The 22910-nt window shown below is 43.8% G+C and overlaps 1 protein-coding gene and 1 non-coding gene across 10 annotated transcripts in view; both read right to left on the reverse strand.

Annotated features, from left to right (window-relative positions):
* The window catches only part of FCHSD2 (FCH and double SH3 domains 2), a 237785-nt gene that overhangs the window by 147779 nt on the left and 67096 nt on the right, over window positions 1–22910 (reverse strand). The window lies entirely within an intron of this gene.
* TRNAM-CAU (transfer RNA methionine (anticodon CAU)) lies at window positions 13102–13174 on the reverse strand. The gene has a single exon. It is a non-coding gene; the product is annotated as a tRNA-Met (tRNA).

The raw sequence follows: 22910 nt of genomic DNA on the forward strand, positions 1-22910 counted from the left end.
TTCAACTTAGAACAGGTATACATGGGCCAAAGGAAGGGCCCGCAACATGGTCCCCGGGACTCTACCGAGGGCTGCAATTAATATTAACCGGTGGCGAGATGTTGCCACATGCCTGATGGACACACAGTGCTGAGCCGGCTGGGTTTAAGCACTTACCACAATGTGACACAGAATGTGTTACTGATATCATAGAAGTAAATTGTTCTGCGTCACTACAAATTGGGATCAACTTGGCTTTGCAGATTGTCAAACGCTGGACTACTAACTTACACTCCATGATTTGGGAAAGGGTATATTTCTTCATCTTGTGGGTGTATATTTTTTGCTTGTTTCTAGTTTGAATGTAGTTTCAAGGAGCGCTTAGGAGGACATATTATTTAAAAAAAATTAAAAAAAATAAGTGGGAAGCAGGAGCAGAATTGCGTTGATTTCAGCTCCGGGGACCCCTGCTTCCCGAGACACGTACCTCCATAGGGGGGTGCAGGTATCGCTCTGCTGTTTAAAGCTGCTGTGTCACATGGGACAATTGGTAGCTGCAAGGGACGACATCACCGCTTACCATTGACCCACAGGACTTTAAAGCCGCAAACAGCCCGGGCAGGGTTGCTACTACCCACCCACTATGGAGGTAAGTATCTCGGGAAGCAGGGGGTCCCCGGCACTGAAATCAGCGCGGATGATAATAATAAGTGTTCCCAGGAGTGCCTCTTTAAATGTGACCTTTTTTTATTTACACAAAATATTGATATCTGCATTATCCTCCTGATAAAAATAATTTCTATTATGAGTGCATATTTCCCTAGAGCTGCTCCAAAACGTTAATCTGCGGTGCTCTATAGTTAATAAGTCTCATTTTCCATACAGTGGCTCTTGAAGCATGTGTGCTTTTCAGCAGACCTTTGCAAACTTGGACAACCCCCAGATACAGCAAGTTCTGTTTTGATCCCTGGAAGATAAAGTTGATAGGAGAATTTATGGCGCAGCAAACGTATTCTAATGTGATGAGCCAACTCCTGCATTTCTGTGCCCGGTTTTCATAATGCCAGACAAGAGGAAGATGGAGTAAACCGGTGCTTTCCAAACGCCTCCTCGGGACCCACAGTCGCACCAGGTTTTGGGAATAACCAATGCACCTCCAGGTGAATGCACTTTGTGCTGACATATTAACAGACTGATAGGCGAAGGTTAGCCTTGGATGTTGATATCAGTGACCCGCGGCCGCACCAAGGCTAACCTTCTGCATCAATACTGGAAGCTTGAGTAACAGGACTTCTATTTATAACCGAACACAAAGAAGCCCCAATGCACATTGAACATCGTCAATTATTGGATTCATCTCTACACATTTTTTTCTTCTCATAAGTATAGGACATTTCGGTCAATCTTTTGGCCACAACATGTTAGGCCTGCAACCACATCAAGAGAAAGCCTTTCCGCAGGTACCTACACTACCGTTTACACCGTGTCCATTGCATTTCTTGCACTGCATAGAGAAAAGAGGAAACTAAAAGATATATTTGCGGTCACTTTCCGAATAGCACGTTCAGCTGGTACAATTAAATATAGAAATATATAGTGCTGTGGGACTGGGTTGAGTGTGTTTATTTTTTCTAATATTTTCTGCAACCAAGAATTGCAAAAGGTCTGAACACTCATTTTTTATGGGGGGGAGGGGCTCGGTATAGACACACCCCTCGGTCTTCCAGCAAACCAATGAAAAGATCCACCACACCATTCTTCTGCTCACAGGCATGTTATCGCTGTTGATAGCAGGGGTCAGTTATTTCAATTAGTCGTATTAACACATCAAGGTCGGATTCACGACACTGTATGTTAAATATATATTCTGTGTTGCTTGGGGTCACCTCCCGAGAGGACTCGGATGTTGCTTCCAATAGTGACCCTTGGCTTTCTGTTTCATTCGGCTGAACAGATTTCTGCTGGGATCTCCACTTGGAGATAGTGGCCCATATTCACTATATGGTGCTATGCCGGAAGGCACCTTTTGGCCTGTTGTAGTTAATGGACCAGAAGTATATGTCTGGTGAAATAGCGTGGCTTAGGCAACATGTCCCACTGCTCTGACGATGTAGCGATATAAAATCCCATAGGAAGCTTCTCACTAATCTCCTAGTCACAGTTGTGCCTGTTCTTCTGCTGCTCAACGAGTGGTAGGAATAACCGTTGTCCCTCTGGTTTTCACCAGTCCTTGTCTGGCTGAGGAGACCGATCCCACCCACGCTATGTGCTGCGCCACACACTGATCATAACCATTGCCACCGCCAGTGCGGCTTTATACTGGAAGCCTTCTTTCTGCTAGCACAGGGGCGGCCAACGCCAGTCCTCAAGGGCCACCAACAGGCCATGTATTAGGGATATCCCTGCTTCAGAACAGGTGGCTCAATCAATGGCTATGTCAATGACAGCGCCTCATGTGCTGAAGCAGGAATATACCCAATACCTGGCCTGTTGGTGGCCGCCCCTGTGCTAGTTGCAATGATGGCTCACACCTGTAAATTTGTGCTAGTATGTGTGCGCAATCACCAATGTAAATACAGCACTTTGGAGGGGAAAAATAACAAGTGAGAAAACGTATTGGAGAAATACATTTATGGAATTTAGCTTAAATGTGTCAGCGAGTTCTTCTGTAACTAGGTCCCCCCCACACCCCTTTCTTCCCCAGAGCTAATTTTAGCTCCAGGAACCCCCTGGTACCCGAGATACTCCTCTCCACAAACCGTGCCCCACGTACCATCCCCTACTGCAGAAACAAAATGGAGGTTTGAATCTCCTGCGGCCACTGGCGATTTAAGAACCGGCAGCATGTACAGAGTACAGTACTTCGGGAAGCAGGGGGTCCCCCAGAACTTTAGCATGGCATGCACCTTTAGGGGGCGGCCCCAGTAACTTCTACAGCTGCACGCCGTTAAAATTCCACCCCCCCCCCCCAAGTAAATCCAGTCCCAGTTCCTACCTTGTCACGCACCTTTCCCCAACGGTGCGCGACATGTTTTCAGGCAGGCAGGGGAATTTAAGATCAGAGTTTGCGACGCAGCGGCGGTTCAGCCAATGAGGGCAAACCAGCCGCGTGAGGTCATGGCCACGCCCCTGCAAACCCACTGCCACACCCCCTCCCGTCGCAAACGCTCCCTCTCCTCCCCAGATCGCGGTGCAGCGCTGTGCGAGCGCCGTTAGGTCGCGGTCAGGGTTAGCACGACTACGCGAGCAACAACTCAACCGAGCAAAATACTTAAGGCAATGATCGCAGCCGTTGACCGCATGCGCCAGCGCAATGGGGTGCGCGGCACACAAAGAATCAAATACATTCGATTCTGCGGCGCGACGGCCAGGTCATGGGAGCGGTTCGTCCAATGAGGGCGTACCAGCTCCCATGAGTCACGGCCACGTCCCCGACAAGCCTCCCCGTCGCGTCTACCCAGGCCACAAATCGCTGCACGGTCGCGAGCTCACCCTGGCCGCAGCCTTGAGCTGCACTGAGTTATAAACATGCGTTGCAGGCCCCTCTAGCAGCGAAGGGGTGTATTATTATCACTGTTTCTTTGTAAAGCGCCAGTATATTGAGCAGCGTGGGGGGGATCCCTCTTTAAGCAGATGCCTATAACAAACCATGACCCCCCCCAAAATAACTCAGCAGGGTGAGTGAATATTCCAGCTCTCCAACCCTCGCCCTGTTTCCTCAGCAAGCTGCAGGCTAGATACTGGGTCTGGGTTAATTCCTAGAAATAAGCCGCGCTCCCTCACAAGGCTGATTTACAGCATCATTAAAAGGAATCGCTCTGTATCCCAATTACCGAACAATTATCTGAGCGCAACATGTCACTAGATGAATTCATTCTCAACCGTCCGGCGCGGAAGTACAAGCATGAATTACACTGTACGTGTATACGCAAGACAACTCAACACCGGTTTAATCTACCTCTGTACCTCCTGCAGGAACCGCTTCGCAGCTAAAAGCATGTTAGAAACATCTTCTGAATCTTTGCTTTTAAAATGTAATATAGATTACACGGCAGCACTGACCCCACAACCTCGCGCCCACTTCGGTCAAGGTCAGGAGTCGGGAACAGGACGGTCTTTCTTTCCTCCTAAAGATCGTGTGCTGTGTATATGTCCCCCAGCGGAACGGGATGCCTGGCCGCCACCCACACGCTGCCAGGACATGTCGCCGCTGGACATTTCTCCGCGAGCCCAATCCGCCAGGTCTGCGGCGCCCGCCCGCCCGCTTGCTCCAAGCCAGGTCTGATAAGTGCATGTTTAAATGTCCCGCTCGGGGACGGATACACTGTCTAGGCCAGTCGCACCATCTTTCAATGCCCCACGCGGGACATTGAAATATGGCGCACGGCAGAGGCCGGTCTAGGCAGGTTAGCGGTCCCGCGTGCGACATTTTAACATTCACTTATCAGGCATTGATTGTCGGAGCGGGCGGTCGGGAGCATGCGCGGCGGACATCGCAGCGAATTGTCCAGCGGCGAATTGTTCCGGCTGCGGTTTGGTCGCCAGCAAACATCCTAATCAGTCCCCTAGAAAACAAACAAAAGCAACAACGTTCTTTAAACATCAAAAGGGCCACAGCGGTGCTAACCCGTGACATCCACAGATCATACCGGCACTGGAGGGGTCATCACTTATAGTTGCCAGATTGTCTGCACAGCCAGCATCCCACGGACGTTTCTGCACGTGAGGAGGTGATCGCTTGTGCAGTTATCACATGGTCCCAAAACTCCCTATCCGCCCCCTGCAGTTAGTGGCAGAAAGGGAAGTCCGACTTCTGTCACTGCTCACCAAAATATGCCCTAGATACAGGGGACCATCAACATGACGAGCCTGGTCACGTCACCAACGTAATGCAGCGAATGAGTTATCGCCCAAAACAATATGTGCAGAGAGAGGACTATTTTATATATATATATATATATATATATATATATATATATATATATATTCGCTAGTTGGAGTTATATTCTGGTGTATGTATCATCTCTACATCAGGTGGTACACTGTGGACTGTTCTCCCTCATGGATTAACCCCTTCATCACCTATTGGTCCTGGCAACCTGTCTGCTATATCCATCTGCGCTGACCCGCTGCTGTTTACAGATTGTCTCAATTGATTGTGTTTTTACCCACATTGTGAGTATAGGTCCTGGTGACCATTCTCTGTTTCATTAAAGAATCCTCCTATTTTTACAGTATTATGCTATGGAGCTGGCGCTTCTTTCTTTTTGTTTTATATATATACACACACACACACACACACATCTCCCCTGACACCTCCCTTCAAACAACACGTGGAGACACCTGTGAGACAAAAAAAATAAATTAAAAAAAAATACAGCGATATGCTTAATATACTTTAATAACTCCTATTATATATCCCAGGTGGGGTACAGCTCTCTCCACATGTTGGATACACACACACACACACACACACACACACACACACACACACACACACACACACACACACACTTCAGCTCTGTTAAATTTATGTTATGCCTATTTGTACTACAAGATGTGAGCCACTCATAGCGTTATATTGCTTTGTTTGATTTCCCAACCTCTGCTGTGTGTTTTCAGAGCTGCAGGACGCACCACCATCGCGCAAGGCGTTCAACAAAAATAAGGGATTCATTTATGGGTGTAAATTGGTAAATACCGACAACGCTGAACAGCAGGTATGAAGTAGCACTACTTAGTCAACAGGAGCCTGTGTGCCTCTGACAGCGAAAGGGTTAAGGGCAACAGAACAGCTATTGGTGTTCCAGTAACATACTCCAGCTGCAGCACATGTGTACAGAGGCAGAAAGGGGACTGTGAAACGTGTATGTGGGGAATGAATGAATCAAAATCAATATATAATGGCTACCATGTGAGAGCGTTATTACACATGGTAACATATTGTTGTGCATTGGTTTGCTTGGGGTTTGCCTGATGGGGCTTTTATTAGGGGGACTGAACGATGCCCTGAATTGAGGGATGCGTTACATTTTCGTTACATGGTAAGCTCTTCGGGACAGGGACTCCTTCCTCCCAAAGATGTTTTTGTTCTGAACTTACCACCTATTATATTATTCTTCTATGTATTATGTCGTACAGAATATCTCTGCTTAGTGCTGCGGCTATATAAATATAACAATACAATGTACTTAATTACAGGAGCAAAAACTCCCTCCCCCCTAAAATAAAAATGTTTCCCCCTAGGTGGGAAGCAGGAGGTCTTCAGCGCTGACCGGCGTTGGATCAGCTCCGGGGGGCACGTAGCTGCCGGTAGCAGCTCCGCAGGTTGAAATGTCCTGGTCACGTGGGCCAATAGGAAGGCGAAAGGGTCGATTTCTCGGCTTCCTATTGGCTCGCGGGAGCTTTAAATCCGCCACGTCGATGCCCTACACAGTCGGAGCTGCTCCTGGCGCCCCTTACGGAGGTATCTCGGGAAGCAGGGAGTCCCCGGAGCTGACATTAACGCGGTTCAGCTCCGGAAACCCTCGGCTTCAATCCTAAAACTATTAAAACATTTTTTAGAGGAAAGCAAGGTCGCTGCTTTAAGCAATGGACCAATTTAAGGGTATGGTTCAACCTAACGTGGGTGGGAATCATGGGGTCTTCTGAGCTTTACCCCATTCATTTCAGCTCTGGGCCCAATCGGTTCCCGAGATACTTCCCTCCGTAGATATTAAACACAAACCTGCTGGGGAAACAAAATGGAGGTTTAAATCTCCTGTGGGCTGCAGGCCAATAGGATGCCTCAATGTCATCCATCGCGGCTTTCTACTGGCCCGTGTGCCGTGGGAAATGTAAAGACCAGGAAGTGACCGGCAGCACCTTCGGTGGTACGTATCTCGGGAAGCAGGGGGTCCCCGGGGCCGTAATTAATGCGGTTCAGCACCAAAGTCCCCCTGCTCCGATGGTTAAGACCATCTTAACCATGAAAAAAAATGGAGACCCTGGGATGGATAAGATGCTCCATTTAATTAAACATGTCCAGCAAATATCAGCAGCAAACATATGTAGCAAATACATAGTGCTGTGGATTATCAGTAAAGTCAGCATGAGCTGAAATGCAATCACACAGTACAGGCATACCCCACATTAACGTACGCAATGGGACCGGAGCATGTATGTAACACTGTATGCGAGACACAGCCGTTCCGTTTCTTGTGTGTTTTTACACTATGAGGATATAATTCATGGCCCAATATCTTATGGAAGCAAATACGGGCGTCAATACTCTGCTTTCTTCGTACAGCACAAATATTATTACACAAATCTAACACATTAATATATTATTATTATTATTAGAATATTATAATTGGGAAAGGTTTTTACATTAAAAATGGCTTTTTCCACTTGCAGCCAGGAAGGATCTTACGTTCTAATCGATTAAATGTATATCATATGATTTCAATGCATCAGCAGAAGAAATACTGGAACATTTTTTTTATGAACACCGCTTCCCGGAGTTTGCCCATAGAAATATTTGGGTTGACCTGGTCCCGTGACCCCGTTCTTACACTTTCATTAGCAATCTCTGGCTGCCCTGCAGTGACCGCCGTCCTTGGCTCCGCTGTCCTTTATCTCCAGGCGGCCAGCCAAATGATATTTAATTAAAATCAACTGTGTTTATTCTTTTCCTCTGTAATACGGTTACCCCCCTTGTCTGGCAATTCATACACTTAAGAGAATTCAATTACTTAAAGCCCTTTGTGTGTTTATTTAATCACAGATTGTAGGAGTATTAGGAAGGGAAACAAAAAAGCAGCCGTAGAAGGAACATTAGACAGGATAATCTGGGTGCAGAACCATCTCTGGGGGTTCAATATGGGTGTACGTCCGCCCTCTACTCCTTTCCCCTGTGCATCAAAGGGGCAGCAGGGCAATTATGGAAAGGCAAAGTTGGAGGCATTAACCTTCTCGTCTTGAATGACAAACACCTTCTCAGCCCTTTAACCGAAGCCCTGCAATGGAGATTTGCTGCAATATATGGCCCTGGCAGGAAACGGATTGAAATATCGTTCAAAGTGTAAGGTACATACGCCTTGTATGTGCTGTGGTGTGGCTCATATTTCCAAACGAAGCATGTGTGTCACCCAGCGTAAGACGATGTTAAGTGCTGGAGTTGATCCAAAAGGATTTCAGCTTGTTTCTAATCAGGCTGGTCCAAGTTCTATCCTTATGGGCCAGCAGCACAATTGGTGTTGAAGATTCCTCCAATTAACACCTAACTAACCAATTAGCTTCACTAATGATCTCTAAGGCAACTTGCAGGGTTACCGGTCCTTAAAACCTTGGTCTGTTGGTGACACTTGAGGTCTGAAGTTGGACCACTCTGGTTTAGAAGATTTTGCTGAGGGTGTCGAACTACTTCTGGGCATGACTTCTACATATACAAACTCGTTCAGTCGCTTTGAGGATATCGCTCTTTCAATTTACCAGGCCCAGAAATGCTCAATAACCAAGCAAATTTTAGCAAACCATAGCAGAGGCTACATCTTTGTCGCCTTTGTTTTAGCAGATGTCTCAAAAATAGTATTTAAATCAATATTTCTATAAAATGGCAAAACTACAAGACGATTTTACCAAGCGGCGTGTGATCGGGATTAGACGAAAGAGACGAAAACGCAGTCTATACAAATGGGTTTCTTCCGATTGGTCGTGTGGGGCAGCACCTCAAAGGCAGGAGAAGAGGTAAACCTGCACCCTCAGACTAGGAAGTGGAGAGTCTACCCTTGATAAGGGCTTACCAGGCGCATAGGGTTGCCAGGTGGCTTCTCCAAAATACTGGACACAATGGTGAAAGGTGTGACACGCTCAACACACACACATGGGCGTCTGCAGAATTTTTTTCAGGGGGTTGGGGGTGCATAATTTTAACGGCCAGTGCCCGGCGTAAAAGTGGTGGTGAGTGGACTGTGGCGAGCGAGCCCGACCAGCATAAGGGGGGGTTCTCCCCCCGAGAAAATTTTGGAAAAAATAGAGTGGGCAAAAGGCGCATTTTCAAGCAAATTTGAGAAATCTTGAAGGTTAATAAAGCAATTGTGAAAGTGTAGTTATGACATCAAAAAAGAGCAGCTACTCAGGGCTGCAGGATCTGGTGGGTGCCTGGAGAACTTGCCATGTCCCTCTGGCGCTTAAGTGCAGAAACTCCAGCCGTACTACTACTTTTTAAGGATGCTTCTCTGCGCAGGATCCTCCGACATGGTGTGTGCCAGGTGGGGCACAAGAAAAAGGAAATGGGGATCATTAAATACTATGCTCATCACCGGGCTGGCGGTATTGAATAAACTGTGTGTTGTAGATGAGCTGCAGGGAGTTGAAAAATCCCTTTAAAGTTCTCCTGCTGGGAGATCCAAGCTTTCCTTGCATAATGCATAGTTATATTGGTAAGATGAGATTTGTGAACTTCAAATAACTCACCTACAATGCACTATTTATGGACTACAGCCCTGTATGCAGTAATAGAAACTTGAAAAAGGAAACGTGTATGTGTGTGGCACACAGTGTGGGTGGGGATATATACTTCTAATCAAAAAAAGACCCCTCAGTACTGCGCAGCCCGGGCCCCCCTGATCCACGGGGCCCGGGACGCCAGTACCCATCCCTGGATCCAGGGGGGGGGGGGGCAAGCGCCCCCCCTTGCCCCCTCCTGCGGACGCCCATGCACACACACACACACCTCTCTCCGCTCCATGCCATTTCCTCCTCTCCTTGGCCCCACCCCCAGGCTCTTGACATCTCTATTACCCAATCAGGATGGTGGAAGCTGGCCAGACCTCGAGCAGCAGCCCTGCTCGGGGAAATCCTGAGGCCACCCCTAGCCGATCAGGTCACTAAGTCCAGAGAGGTAACACCGGTCCATCATTACCTCTAATTATTTACTGCGCAGAGTGATCCTTTTTTTTTTTTTTAATGTTTTTTTTAATGAAGGCCCAAATAATGGGGCAGAGTGCTCCTCTGCCGTTTCTATGAAGTTCTTCCACCTCCGCAGGTAGCCCGGAGCTGTAATGCAGGCGTTACAGAGGTAAAGCAGCAGCAGCCCATGCGGCTCGCCAGTGTCTATATAATGTACTTCGAGATCTCTTCTTGCCCTTGGGGAAAAAAAACGTTTTTCTTTTTAAAATCCAAATGTTTTGTTCAGGAGAGATCAGCGTTTGAAACATTAAATGTCCTGGAGGTTAAAATAGAGCTCTCCCCTGGGGCCCGATGCAGTCTCGCAGGTTGCCGTGGTAACATCAGCGGCCAGGTATGAATGAAATCATGATTTTGAACATTAGAATAACTACTGTATATAGGTTGGGGGGGAGGGGGGAGAGGGGATAGAAATCACTGCTTTAAAGAAATGGTCTGATCTTCTCAGCAAATGCTAAGAGTCCAAAAACATCTCAATGTGTGAGGGCTTAGCAGACGTAACTTCAATGTTGGGCTCAGTTGTAACCAGCGTTGCCACCACTCCGGGTTTTGGCCAGGTACCTCCGGGCTACGGGTTTACCTGTGAAGCTCTTACCTTCTCCGGCATCTCCCCCCTGCAGTGTCCCGTCAACATGGCTCCGCAACGTCAAATAGCGGCGATGTGCCATGACAATGGGACGTGATGTTGCGGCAGCATGCAGCATCACGTTTGCCATTACAACGGGACGTCACGGCAACGCGACACTGCAGGGTGTCCCTCTGTCATGGCAACTTGCCGCCGCACGGCGCTACCACATTGTCATGGTAACGCGGAGCCATCTGCAGTCGTGGAGCCATTTTGACGGGACCCCGCAGGGGGAGATGCCGCCGCCGCCGCCGGAGAAGGAAAGAGAAGTAAAGATATAAATTAAATAAATACATTTCAAAAAAATGAAATTTAATTGCAAAAAGTTTCCGGGTTAGCCTTCAATAGAAGGCGGCAACCCTGGATGTAAGGGAAAAATACACAGTTTAAAAATCAGGGAGCAGGCAAAAAAAAAACTAGAGAGGTCAAATCAGAATAGTCTATACTGTACTGTACACTAGAGTTAGGGTGACCAGACGCCCCATCTTTGTAATGTCCCGGTTTTGCTGGGAGCAAAGAGAGGAGCATAGTCTGCAGCACAATTACTCCCCCGAGCCATTAGGCTCTCCCAGGCTGCAGTGTGGTGTGTGTGGTGTGTGTGGTGTGTGTGTGGTGTGGTGTGTGGTGTGTGTGGTGTGTGGTGTGTATGTGTGGTGTGTAGGTGTGCTGTGTAGGTGTGCTGTGTAGGTGTGCTGTGTAGGTGTGCTGTGTAGGTGTGCTGTGTAGGTGTGGTGTGGTGTGTGGTGTGTGTGTGGTGTGTGTAAATCTGGTCACCCTGTCTGTAATTTAAAAAAAAAAAAAAGCTATTGTTTAAGCCTGGCGACATCTATTATTAGAAATCACCCAACTGTGGTATACTTTTAAATAATGATATGAATAAGACTGCTTATTTAGGAAAACATAACATGGTATAAGGTATCAAAGTGAACAAAGAGGCACAGAAATGGTTTTAAATACCTATATTTAGCATGCAACAAATATACCAACGTTTCAGTTTCCTCATGGGACAGTATTCATAAAAATGCCGAAACATTGGGACGTTTTTTGGCATGCTAAATATAGTTATAGTATTTAAAACTATTTCTGTGCCTGTTCTTTTCATTTTGAAATAAAGCACGAGGGCATCTATCTACTGCAGCCTCAGCAGCGAAGGATTTAAAGCTGCAGTTCACTTTTTTTTAATTTTATTTATTTTTTTACTTCAATAGTTTCATGTGGGCAATCTCTAATTACCTAAAGAACTGCATAGCTGTCGGTCAATTCGTTCTCCGTCTATTGATCGGCAAAGTTTGGCGACATCTTTAAATATGGGGAATGTAAATCGTTGCTATAGGAACAAGCATGCTTGTTAAAATAGAATACAAGAAAATTGGTCTTTCAAAGTTGTTTTTTTTAAAACAGAAAATGCTAAAAGTATTTTTTCTTACTACAGAACTGATTTATTAAAAAAAAACCACATGCAGGATATTGACTGAACTGCAGCTTTAAACGATTCTACCGCCCTGCGGAAGATGTTGCTGCTTTATAAATAAATTATAACAATAAATAATAGGGCTGTGGTTTTCAACCTTTTAGGAACAGCCGCCCTCCATCTTATCCTATATATGTAAAATACCATTGCTGGTGGAAGGACTTGTATTTTTACATTTTCCAACACCTATTATATATAATTGATAACATTTAAGTATAACATTTATTAACCTTCTTGGAACCAAAATCAAATTATCTGAGTTTTCAGTAAAATATTGGGGGTTACCAATTTTTTCTTCAAGAAACCCTAGAGTTCCACAGAATACAGCTTGAAAACAATGGAATCACTCACTTTCTCCAACTGCATTCTAAGCATTGACTATCACTGCTAAATCCGGATTTATATACAAGTCCAGGTATTTGGCCATTTTATTTTAATTATGTTTTCCCCCCCAGAGAGGTCACTGCCGTAGAAAGATGAAAACACGTATACACACCTCTGTTGAATTCTGATTTCACAATCTCTTGCCAAGACTTACCGGTATGTACAATTTTTTCCCCATTAAAACATAAGCCCACTCCTGTCGGAAATCAGCAGCTAGGTTGACTGTTTTACGACAGAGGGAAAAAAATACTCCTAAAAAAGACACTTAAATCTCTGCTTCAATATATAAACGCACTCATAACTTCCTTTCTCTAATACGTGAACACCTGCAATACCAGCATTTCTTTATGAATGAGTGGGGTGTCTACTTCCTCCTTGGAGTCTGGTTCTGGGTCTGCGTCTTCACCCGCGACCAACGCTTCTTGATCTTTAGTCCCCATACTGTGTTTTTAAAAGACAAAGGAGGCATCCCGTGGGGTCGTCGCATTTTTTTGTTGTTTGTTGGATGGCATGAGCGTACTGTAATTGGTCAATGAGTTTTTATTAATATTTACAAATATTTATAAAAAACAATAGTTACATAAAAGTGATACAACAATATTCATACAAAATACAAAATATTTACTACCGTACAGTAAATGCAAATGTGAACAAAAAGGAAATACATTTGTATTAAAAAGTAAATGAAAAGTAATGCCACATGTGAGGATCGAACTCACGACCTTCAGATTATGAGACTGACGCGCGACCTACTGCGCTAATGAGGCATATACTTTTAGCTATGAAAAAGAAATTAACAAATTGCCAGAATCAATATTACTTTAAAAAAGCTGTTTTTACGCACACTGTAACTACGTCCTATATCTGCACGCAAACATGATTTGCTAAATAATGGTTTAGTATTTAAAAATAATAACACCTGCGTTGGCCAGGAACCCGAACCCAGGTCAACTGCTTGGAAGGCAGCTATGCTCACAATTATACCACCAATTAGCTTTCTTTTCCTCGTTTTGAAATATTTGAGCATTCACTGGTATTTTATTGGTAGTAAAGCAGTAAGAAAGATTGCACAATTGAAATTATAATGAAATATCATAAGAAACTATGGCCTCCTAACCCAGGGATTGTGGGTTCGAGTCCCATCTGGGTTTTTTTTTCCCAATAGTAATAGAAATAACATTTTTAAATAAATTAGTTCTGTACTATGAGAACAAACTTGTAGCATACATTTTTTTTAAAAAATGTTTGAAAGACATTTTTAATGTTTCTATTGTACTGTAGGAAGCGTTTCCAAAGAGACAACCCCCTTCTCCTTCTGATAGGCTCTGGCTCTTGAGCCCCGCCCTCTCCCTAGCAGTTCACCAATTGTATCTACTGTAGTAACTGCTCAGTCAATCACAATGCAGGAATACATTTGTTTTTTTTAAACAGCAGCTTGAACGGCAGCTTTAAACGTAATGGATTAAACTCGACCTTTCTCATTTTGCAGTTGCCAAATCTGGGATCATACACCAATACCCTCTTCTATCTTCGGGAGGAGGGACAATGCGAAAAAAGCAATGGTCGTTAGTTAAGGTTTGCCTTACCGAACACTTCCACCCATGAACGTCAGGTGAACATTTGTAAAAATCATAGTTCGAAATGAAATATTCATATATTTCTGATAAAGTCGCCAGCTTATCTGTTGCAGCATTAATTGCAGAACATATTAAAAATGCATAACTACAGTCAGGTTTCTTATACGTGTACGGTGTACACATGGTGTCTAGTTCAGTCAGCAATTGTGCAGGGATAAGAATGTAGAAAAAAGCCCACAACATTGTGTTTTAGAGGTTTTTATTATGCAACGCCTAAGTTTGATAACGTCTTCAGCGTCTTTAAGGACCAAGATCGATTCACAATGGACCACTGTGGTTCTGTAGACTTGGCTTTTATTTGTTTTTTAAACACCTGCAAATTGACGCAGTAGCACAGTACTGTACACATTAGTATTCATTCATTTCTGCCACCTGGCAGATACGCGAAGAATTGCACCCAAAGAAATCAGAATCCAGGTAATTCAAGGAAATCAACCGCGGTAAACAAAGGTGTGACTGGTGTGATTGGTGGCAATATACAAAATACCAAAAAATTTCTACCATAAATGCAAATGTGAACAAAAAATAAATATATTTGACCATCCCATCTGGTGTCGCGCATGCACCACTTATTAGCCTTTTAATGTTTTCTTCGTCCACTTCTTTTCTGGATGTTAATTAATTGTACAAAAAAATAGTTGAAGTCCAAAAAGATTTATGTTACACTTCATAACTCTGGAGTTTTGATGCTTACAAAATTAGCCTTTATATAGGTATGTCGTCCTTGCCAAAAAGTTAAAATGATTCCGAGTTGAGTCACTAGGAAGTCATCAAAAAAAGATAAAACTAGCACAAACCACATACATGTGAGTCATTTCAATAGATTCAGGCGATTATGACGGATGTACTGATGCAGCGGCCGTTATTCGAACACTTCACGCGTCATGTACATCAGAATCCCGATTTGAAACCGCGGGATGAATGCCAGCCTCCCCGCACTAAAATGCGAGCGCGGCGAGTGCAGAAAAACGAATTTTTGTGTTCTGGCTATTAAAAACATGAAATTGACATAGTAGCACAGTAGCACAGTAGCACAGTAGCACAGTACTGTACACATTACAATTCATCCATTTTATTGCAAACGAAGAAACAGAATCCATGAAATTCAAACAAAACATCCGCGATAAGCGCGGGTGCCTGGGGCGATTGGCCGCGTTCATGCTGCGTGGGGAACAGCAAAGAACTCAAAATCGGCGCAGAGATGTGTTCGAATAACGGCCGCTGCATCAGTAACAAGAAAATTTTGACTGTTTTGTTCCTAAATTTGAGTGACAACTGGATATCTATCCTTGGCACCTCTTACTCATGTAGTGTGGTCTTAATGCATGTGTCTCCTTGCAACGGTTATAAATATCTGAACGTTATACTGCAGAGTAGAGGTTATCACCGAATATCCTAATTTTGAATAAACTCACTCTTTTGGTGGAATACTTTTTTTTTTAGCCACGATCCCTGAACCTTGAAGAATCCTCCAGAGAATGCATTTGAAAATACCTTTAAAGGATCCTCTTTATAAAGATGTCAAGAGAGCCATATTTTAATCCCATCTCTGGCAAAACAACTGCCCTTATCTCGAGATTCTATCAGCCCCATACAACACATCTTGTACTTATAAGTAGGGTTTCTATGTTGTAGATAGGGGCCTGTGCTTTATCATACTGCGCAATTGGTGTGTCCTCTTGTTTCTGTATATTTCAGAATCACTGTGGAGTCAATCCTGAAGGACACCCCTACCCGTCTGGAACTTTCCTGTTATTCCAGCTACCCATCCAGAAAAGTCTCCCATTTAAGACACTCAATTGGACTACGGTATCTTGGACTTTTATCACTAGCGCCGGGGACACTTATTTTGTATTTTCATTTGTACTTTTAGTGTGCCATAAGGGATAACCCTCCAATAACGCACACCTTGACGCTCTAAAAAGACCCAGGAAGAGTCTTGACCTATCAGAAACCCAATATATTCTATTTATTTTTTTAAACAAATGGTAAGCACATAAACCCCTGACAATTATTAAACATTGAAGTGGATGGAAAGTTTGAGAAACCCAGAGCTGCACAATTACTCCCCAGACTGGTCTAGTCCAACACACATTTCTAGCAACGATTGCCAACCACCACTTTTTCTGCATCGCAGTGAAGAGACTTGAGGCACGAGTGCTCTCTAGGGAGCAACAAAGATCCCAGCCTGTCCAAAACCAAGGACCAGGCAGTTTGGTTTATTACAGCCAAAGGGTGAATGTACATTTAAAGCATGAATTGTAAGCAAGCACAAGCAATGCTTTGAATGCCGGAACTTTAGCAGATAAGTGGCCAGACCAGAAATATTTCTAAAATGTATTTACTGAAAGGCTGACTGAGCATACACCGAACTGTATTTATCAGTTTATACTAGACAGGACCATATTTGCGAAGCAGTCATATGCCACAGGGAGTGTTCTGGTGCTGAAAGATACCTTACAGCCCATTCAAGTCCATGAGCTGTAAGGCTGCGCTTATAGTCCTTGCTACGGCGACGTTTACGTCGCTGAAATAATCAAATTGAGCCGTCGCTCCGCTCCTACTAAAGCGCACGCGAGGTATTCAATACATTTGTTTTGACGCGACGTTGCATCGCCGGGACTATAAGCGAGGCCTATGGGGTCTTATGGCAAAAGTAGAAGTAGGAAACCGGTGCTTCAAAGGTTAATTGCATCGTTATACTGATATAAACACTCCGCAATTGGACTCCATATAGCTTGTAGGAAATATCAGCATCCCATAACCAGGGAATGGGGAACTTGATAAAGGGCGTATGGCCCGAAACGCGTAGGTACATTGTTACTGTCTAAGGGGTTTGCTATGATCCAATAATAAATATTTTATCTATTTTTCTAATGCCAGCCCCCTCCTAATTATTTGTGGCAGTGCTATGTTTGTCTTATGGTAGAAGACAGCATAGCAAATATGGGCCAAAAGTACCTTCACATTTTTTTTTTGGGGGGGGGGGGGGCAGCATTGTACCTGACTTCCAGGCATGATAAGTGCCAATCTTCTGTTTAGCAAGTAAAAACCAGCTGTTTAAGGCATTAAACAAAAAGACACGTTATTATTGCACTATTTTTGAAGGAACAAATTGATTGCCGAATTTGTTTGCTCCGCCTCCATTTTCAACGAGAAAGAAAGGGGGCCGGGGGGACGGATCCAGAAAGATAAGGCAGGAATAAAGGCAGTAGCACGCACCCTGAACATCAGGTTAGATTTACAAACACTGCCAGAAGAAAATCTGAGTTAAATAATCCACCTTTAACTTCCGTATCCATTCGACGTTGTCCTTCTTGGTACTGCACCCTTAAGTACTTCACAATTGGCCCACACATGAGCTCAGGTGGACTACTGGAGGTTTAGTCAACGTACACGTGGACAGACATATGAGAAGCCAACACATGTAATCGTTCACATACTGTAGAAAGGAGCACCTGGACAGCGCTTCTCTCACGCCGTGGAACTCCAGTCTTTCCCTGCACAGACAGCACAAGCCATCCTGCCAGGAGTCGCACTCTGAATAAAACTATTTGGAATGAAAGAGACCGACATCTCAGAAGAAACGCCACATTTGCATTCCATGGGCAGCATTTCCTAAATGCCAGAGGGTGTTGCCTGTAACGTGACAGGAGAGAGGGAGCATCTGTCAGACATCTGTACTGTGTCTCCCAGAAACAGGCATCCTACTTAGACATGCAGGGAGGCGTAGGATCAACCGAACCTATGGATAGCCAACATCTATTCTGGCTGCAGAGCCACATGACTGCTATTGCACCGATCACATGACACTGGATCCCACCCTCCCTTGCTCGAAACCAGGGGTGCTCAACTCCAGCCCCCCCCCCCCCCCAACAGCAGGTTTACAGGATATCCCAGCTTCAGCACAGGTGGCTCAATCAGAGACTGAGCCTCTGAGTGAGAGACCTGTGCTGAAGCATGGCCTGATTGAGCAACCTGTGCTGAAGCAGGGATTGATGGAGTCACCTCAACTGAAACAGGGATATCCTGAAAACCTGACCTGTTGGGGCGGTGGGGGGAGGCTTGAAGACTGGAGTCGGGCCCCCCTGCTAAACCGTAGAGGTAGCCCTTCTCTCTGGTCCATGTCCTGGCCGCGGCTCTCAGAGAGCCGAGGATACACTCTCTTCCAAGATGTACAGACATTTGCACACTCTGCTAAAACCACCACACAGGTCAATTCTGTCGCTCTTGCTGTTCTCAGAACAGCACAAGCCCAGGACAGGGATTAAACATATTATTAGGTAGTCACAATACAGAAATAGATTTTCCTACAATTATGCTGTAAACTGGCTTTCCATTCCCTCCCCCCCAATGTTTGCACCTGGAGTTGGTTTCATGTCATGGTGACACTTCTCTTTCTGCCCTGGAGGGGACAGTCAGAAACGGTACACCCGTCCGTAGCAGCAGGAGAAAGAACGGAAGACCTTGTCCAGTTAGCTGTACCAAGTTCACAGCCTGCTTAGCCATCACATTTGTTTGCGGATCTATTCTTAGCCTGGACGTCTTTGCCCAAATGCCAAATTGTTGAGCAATCCACAGTTCCCATGCAGCACAGCAGCCCACGTCATAGGAACAAGCCTACAAAATCAGTCAAACACCACGAGACTAGAACGCTGGCCAAATATGTCATTACTTGGGAATACAGATTACACGACGCAAGGAAATATTTGAAGCTCTGGGATTTTTTTTTTTTGGTTCAGTTTACAACAGAGTGCGTTTCTCCCTCCTAAATGAAGCATACATATCATGTTAACAATAGGGAGCCGGAAGCAAGCTATGAAAAATCGGTAGCAATGGGAATCCACGCAATACAGTACCACAGGCTTCATAACCTTGGACTAAGCTGTATTTGTCTCAGCAGGCTTTATGTGCACATTTTTTGCAGTTGAGTTGGTTGGTGGAAAAACAGATGGAATCATATAATCTTTCGGTATTTGTGTATTTGTGTACGTATATGTGTACACACACACACACACACACACACACACACACACACAGTCATATCTTGCAGAAAAATCACTCCATTTTCGCAATTATTGCTCTGTCCCAGTAGATCATTACATTTAAGAATTATTTGACCATCTAAAATATTATTTGGCTTTGGTGACGGCGTGATGACCTCATCAAGAGCAGAGTTACACAAAGCAAAGATGATAAGTACGTTATAAAGTGCTTAAGACCGAGCTAAAGAAGATTCGTCATTCTGGACTTTGCTGGTCCGCCAAATGAAGATTTTCTTCATTACATTCAATATATATCAAATAGTCCACAGCACGATTCTTTTCTTAATTTAATCAGGGACATATAGAACACATCTTTCAGAGCATAATTTCAGTTATCAGGTTTCATCATTCAGGCATATAGTTATGTAGTGGATAATCTTAGCATGTTCTTTGCTTGGTGGTCAAGGATTCTGAGTTCCATCAGTTCAAATACAATCTTTATACTTTTCTCTCAAACAGCCTAACCATAGGAATTACTTGTTTTTCACGCTGAGCTCAAAATGCTTCCGTAAAAGTTTTCCTGATAAAAGATGGTCGCTAGAACTGAAAACAAAAATACTAATTTGTATTGTTACGGGGTGGGAGCAGCTGGATGGACGCGTTATCGATTGTGCAATCGGACAGTGGCGTTCTCGTCTTCGCGTTTCAGCATGAGGACATTTTGAACATGCCCTTTAAACTCAAACGTTACAGTAATCTTAGTGTTTCAGATTAGATTACAACAGTGAATCACATTTACGAATTTCAAAAGGAAAAACTCCTATTTCTCATTTAATGAACATGAAAATACCACAGTGCATCTGGAACTTGTTCACATAATATAGTGACATCAATTTAGTTGACATCGGTTTACTGTCCACATTATTTTATTTGTTTATTTATTTATAAAGTGTTTTACCAGGATGTAAGACATTGAGAGATACCTATCTTTTTCAAGTATGTCCTGGGCACAGAGTTATGATGGCAAATACATGGTTACAAATACATGGTTACATTAAGTGAACAGGGTATACATTATATACAAGACATTGCATGCACAGTTAAAGGTAATATATATTATAGGCGTATGTAACAGTTACAGACCAGATTAAAATGTGAGACCGCTCCCGCTTTGAAAGAATTTAGTGCCAATCTACATAACAGACCTACAATCATGCACATTTTCATGGGGATTGGGCAAGAAATATAAAAGATATGAAAAACTAAAGGGGTCCCTTTTTTCCTGAACACTGCGCGCGCACACACACACACTGCAGCTACCATATGCGCCAATAAAACACTGTATCTTGCACAATAACATATCAATGTAAGATATCGCAATTTGCAACACTCCCACGCTATCTGATGCAAGTTGATCATGTCAGTATAGTACTAGAAGATGTAGTAAATCACATTCCTGCTTCAGAGGATGTGATGCTGTTTTAGATTGTGAAATCCGGGGATTTTGTTTGGGGCAGTCACTTTCTCTAAATAAGAGTGTGACTGGGAGGGATAATGGATATAACAGAGGTTAAAGCTGCAGTTCAGTCAATATCCTGCATGTGTGTTTTTTTTAATAAATCAGTTCTGTAGTAAGAAAAAATACTTTTAGCATTTTCGGTTTTAAAAACAACAACTTTTAAAGACCAATTTTCTTGTATTCTATTTTAACAGCCAGTTGCTAAGGCACTGCCCCTTCATGTCCTGTCACAAGCCCTGGCACACCCCTTTGTCAGCCCTGCCCTCCCTCTAGCACATGTCAGTGCAGGATTGCTCATGAATATTCATGAGCTTCCACTGACAGACAAGCAGAATATAAACAGATCCCTTCACTAATTATGTCACCAAATTTCGACCTATCAATACATGGAGAACGAATTGACCTGCAGCTATACAGTTCTTTAGGTAATTAGAGATTGCACACATAAAACTATTGAAGTAAAAAAATAAATAAAAAAAAAAAAACAAAGGCTGAACTGCAGCTTTAATGATGACTGCAGAGCACAGCTGTAAGCAGCCCTGGCTGCAAAGTGAAACAGAAGATATGCAAAGGGTCAACAGCCTATTTCATGCTTGGTTTTGTAGTTGACCGCGGTGTAGCACTATGAGTGTGCAGTGGTATGAGCTGCGTGGTTTGAGCACTAACATATATTTACAGGTACTTGCATAGCTATAACAGGGCTTTGCTTGTCAGCATAGTTGCCAGAAAGCAGAGGCTAGCAGGCTCTGGGAGAAAGCAGCTCTTCTTAGCCTGGTGTTGGAGAGGTGATTGCTTTGAAGGTTCGCTCACCTAGCCCTGAGCAGCTGGAAAAATTCCTGTGGCTGGGCAGTGAGAATACACCATACTGGTTCCTTTCTGCAGCACGGGTACCCTCCTATGTTTTTACTGGGTGGAGAAGGAAGCGCAGAAGTTACGAGTGTGCCGCAAACAAGGATGGAAGTGTGTCAAAGAACAAGTCCACCACTGTAGCGACATCTCTACATAAAATGTCCATGCAAGACTATTTACCATAACTCTTTAAAAATGCTTACAATCTCAGAGTATAGTGACCTGCGTATTTTGAGACTTAATGGGCCAACATAGTACATACTCTGAATAAGGAACATTTGTTATCTTGAATTTAAGGCCAAAAACCAATGACGTGGATGGAAAAGAAAAACCGTTCCATTAATAAATGGACTACCGCAGTATGCAAATACATTTTCTAAAATATGGACATAGGGCGAAGAAAATCTCAAACAATTTTATGAGTCCTTGAATTCATTCCACCCAATTACTGTAAACTCAAAATAGATTATTCAGCAAACCTAGTGAACTTTCTATAGTAGATACCACAATAACACTGTAGAAAGGCAAACTACACACATCTGTATACAAGAAACCCACAGACAGATGTAGTAGTTACCTCCACAACTCCAGATTCCATCCCACTCATACAAAACAAGTCATCATACACAGTCAGGCTATAAGATACCACCACATATGCTCTGACACTAAAGACAGAAACAGACATCTCACAACCCTGACCGAATCATTCAGACAGATGGGATACAAGTCAAAGACTTTTATCAAAACAAATCACAACTGCACTTAAAACCCCACGAGAACACCTGCTTCAATAGAAGCAAGAAATCAACTACACGCATACCTCTAATGGCTACATACAACCCTGCCCAAGAGGGAATGCGAAAAATAATCAAAGATCTGCAGCCCACGCTGACACAGGATGAAACATTAAAATACATTTTCCCCAAACCTCCCATCCTTGTATCCCGGCACCCGCCACACCTCAGACAGAATTCAGTCAATAGAAAACTTCAGGACGCTGTTAATACCACAAGACTATGCAACAACACCTGCTACAAACATATATGCCAAGATCCCACCGCCAGTCACAAACATAGAACAGTCAATGGCAAAGGAATATTTTGCTTGCACATCCAGGAATCTGGTATACATGATTCAATGCAGCAAATGTGACCAAGGATGCTACATTGGTGAAACTAGCCAAAACTTCAAAACCAGAACGAACAAACAGACACACAATAACACACCATGAAGAAGGAAGATGCTGCTCTCCAGTGGGACACCACTTCTCACAGTCATATCATTCCAAATCCTCATTGTAATGTTTAAAAGTACTCAAGAACTGAAAACATTTAAAAAATGATAATAGACTTTGACACTAAAAAGAGAACGTAATGCATATATGGGGTTTTTAGCCCACTATCATAATTTTTTTTAATGTTTCTCCCGACCTCTGTGAATTAACCCCCTGTAAATCAGTATTGCCGACATGAGAACTCTCGAAAATGTGCCTTATAATATTTATTGTTAGTCC

This window comes from Ascaphus truei, chromosome 3 (genome assembly GCF_040206685.1).
Source record: "Ascaphus truei isolate aAscTru1 chromosome 3, aAscTru1.hap1, whole genome shotgun sequence".
Taxonomy (NCBI): domain Eukaryota; kingdom Metazoa; phylum Chordata; class Amphibia; order Anura; family Ascaphidae; genus Ascaphus; species Ascaphus truei.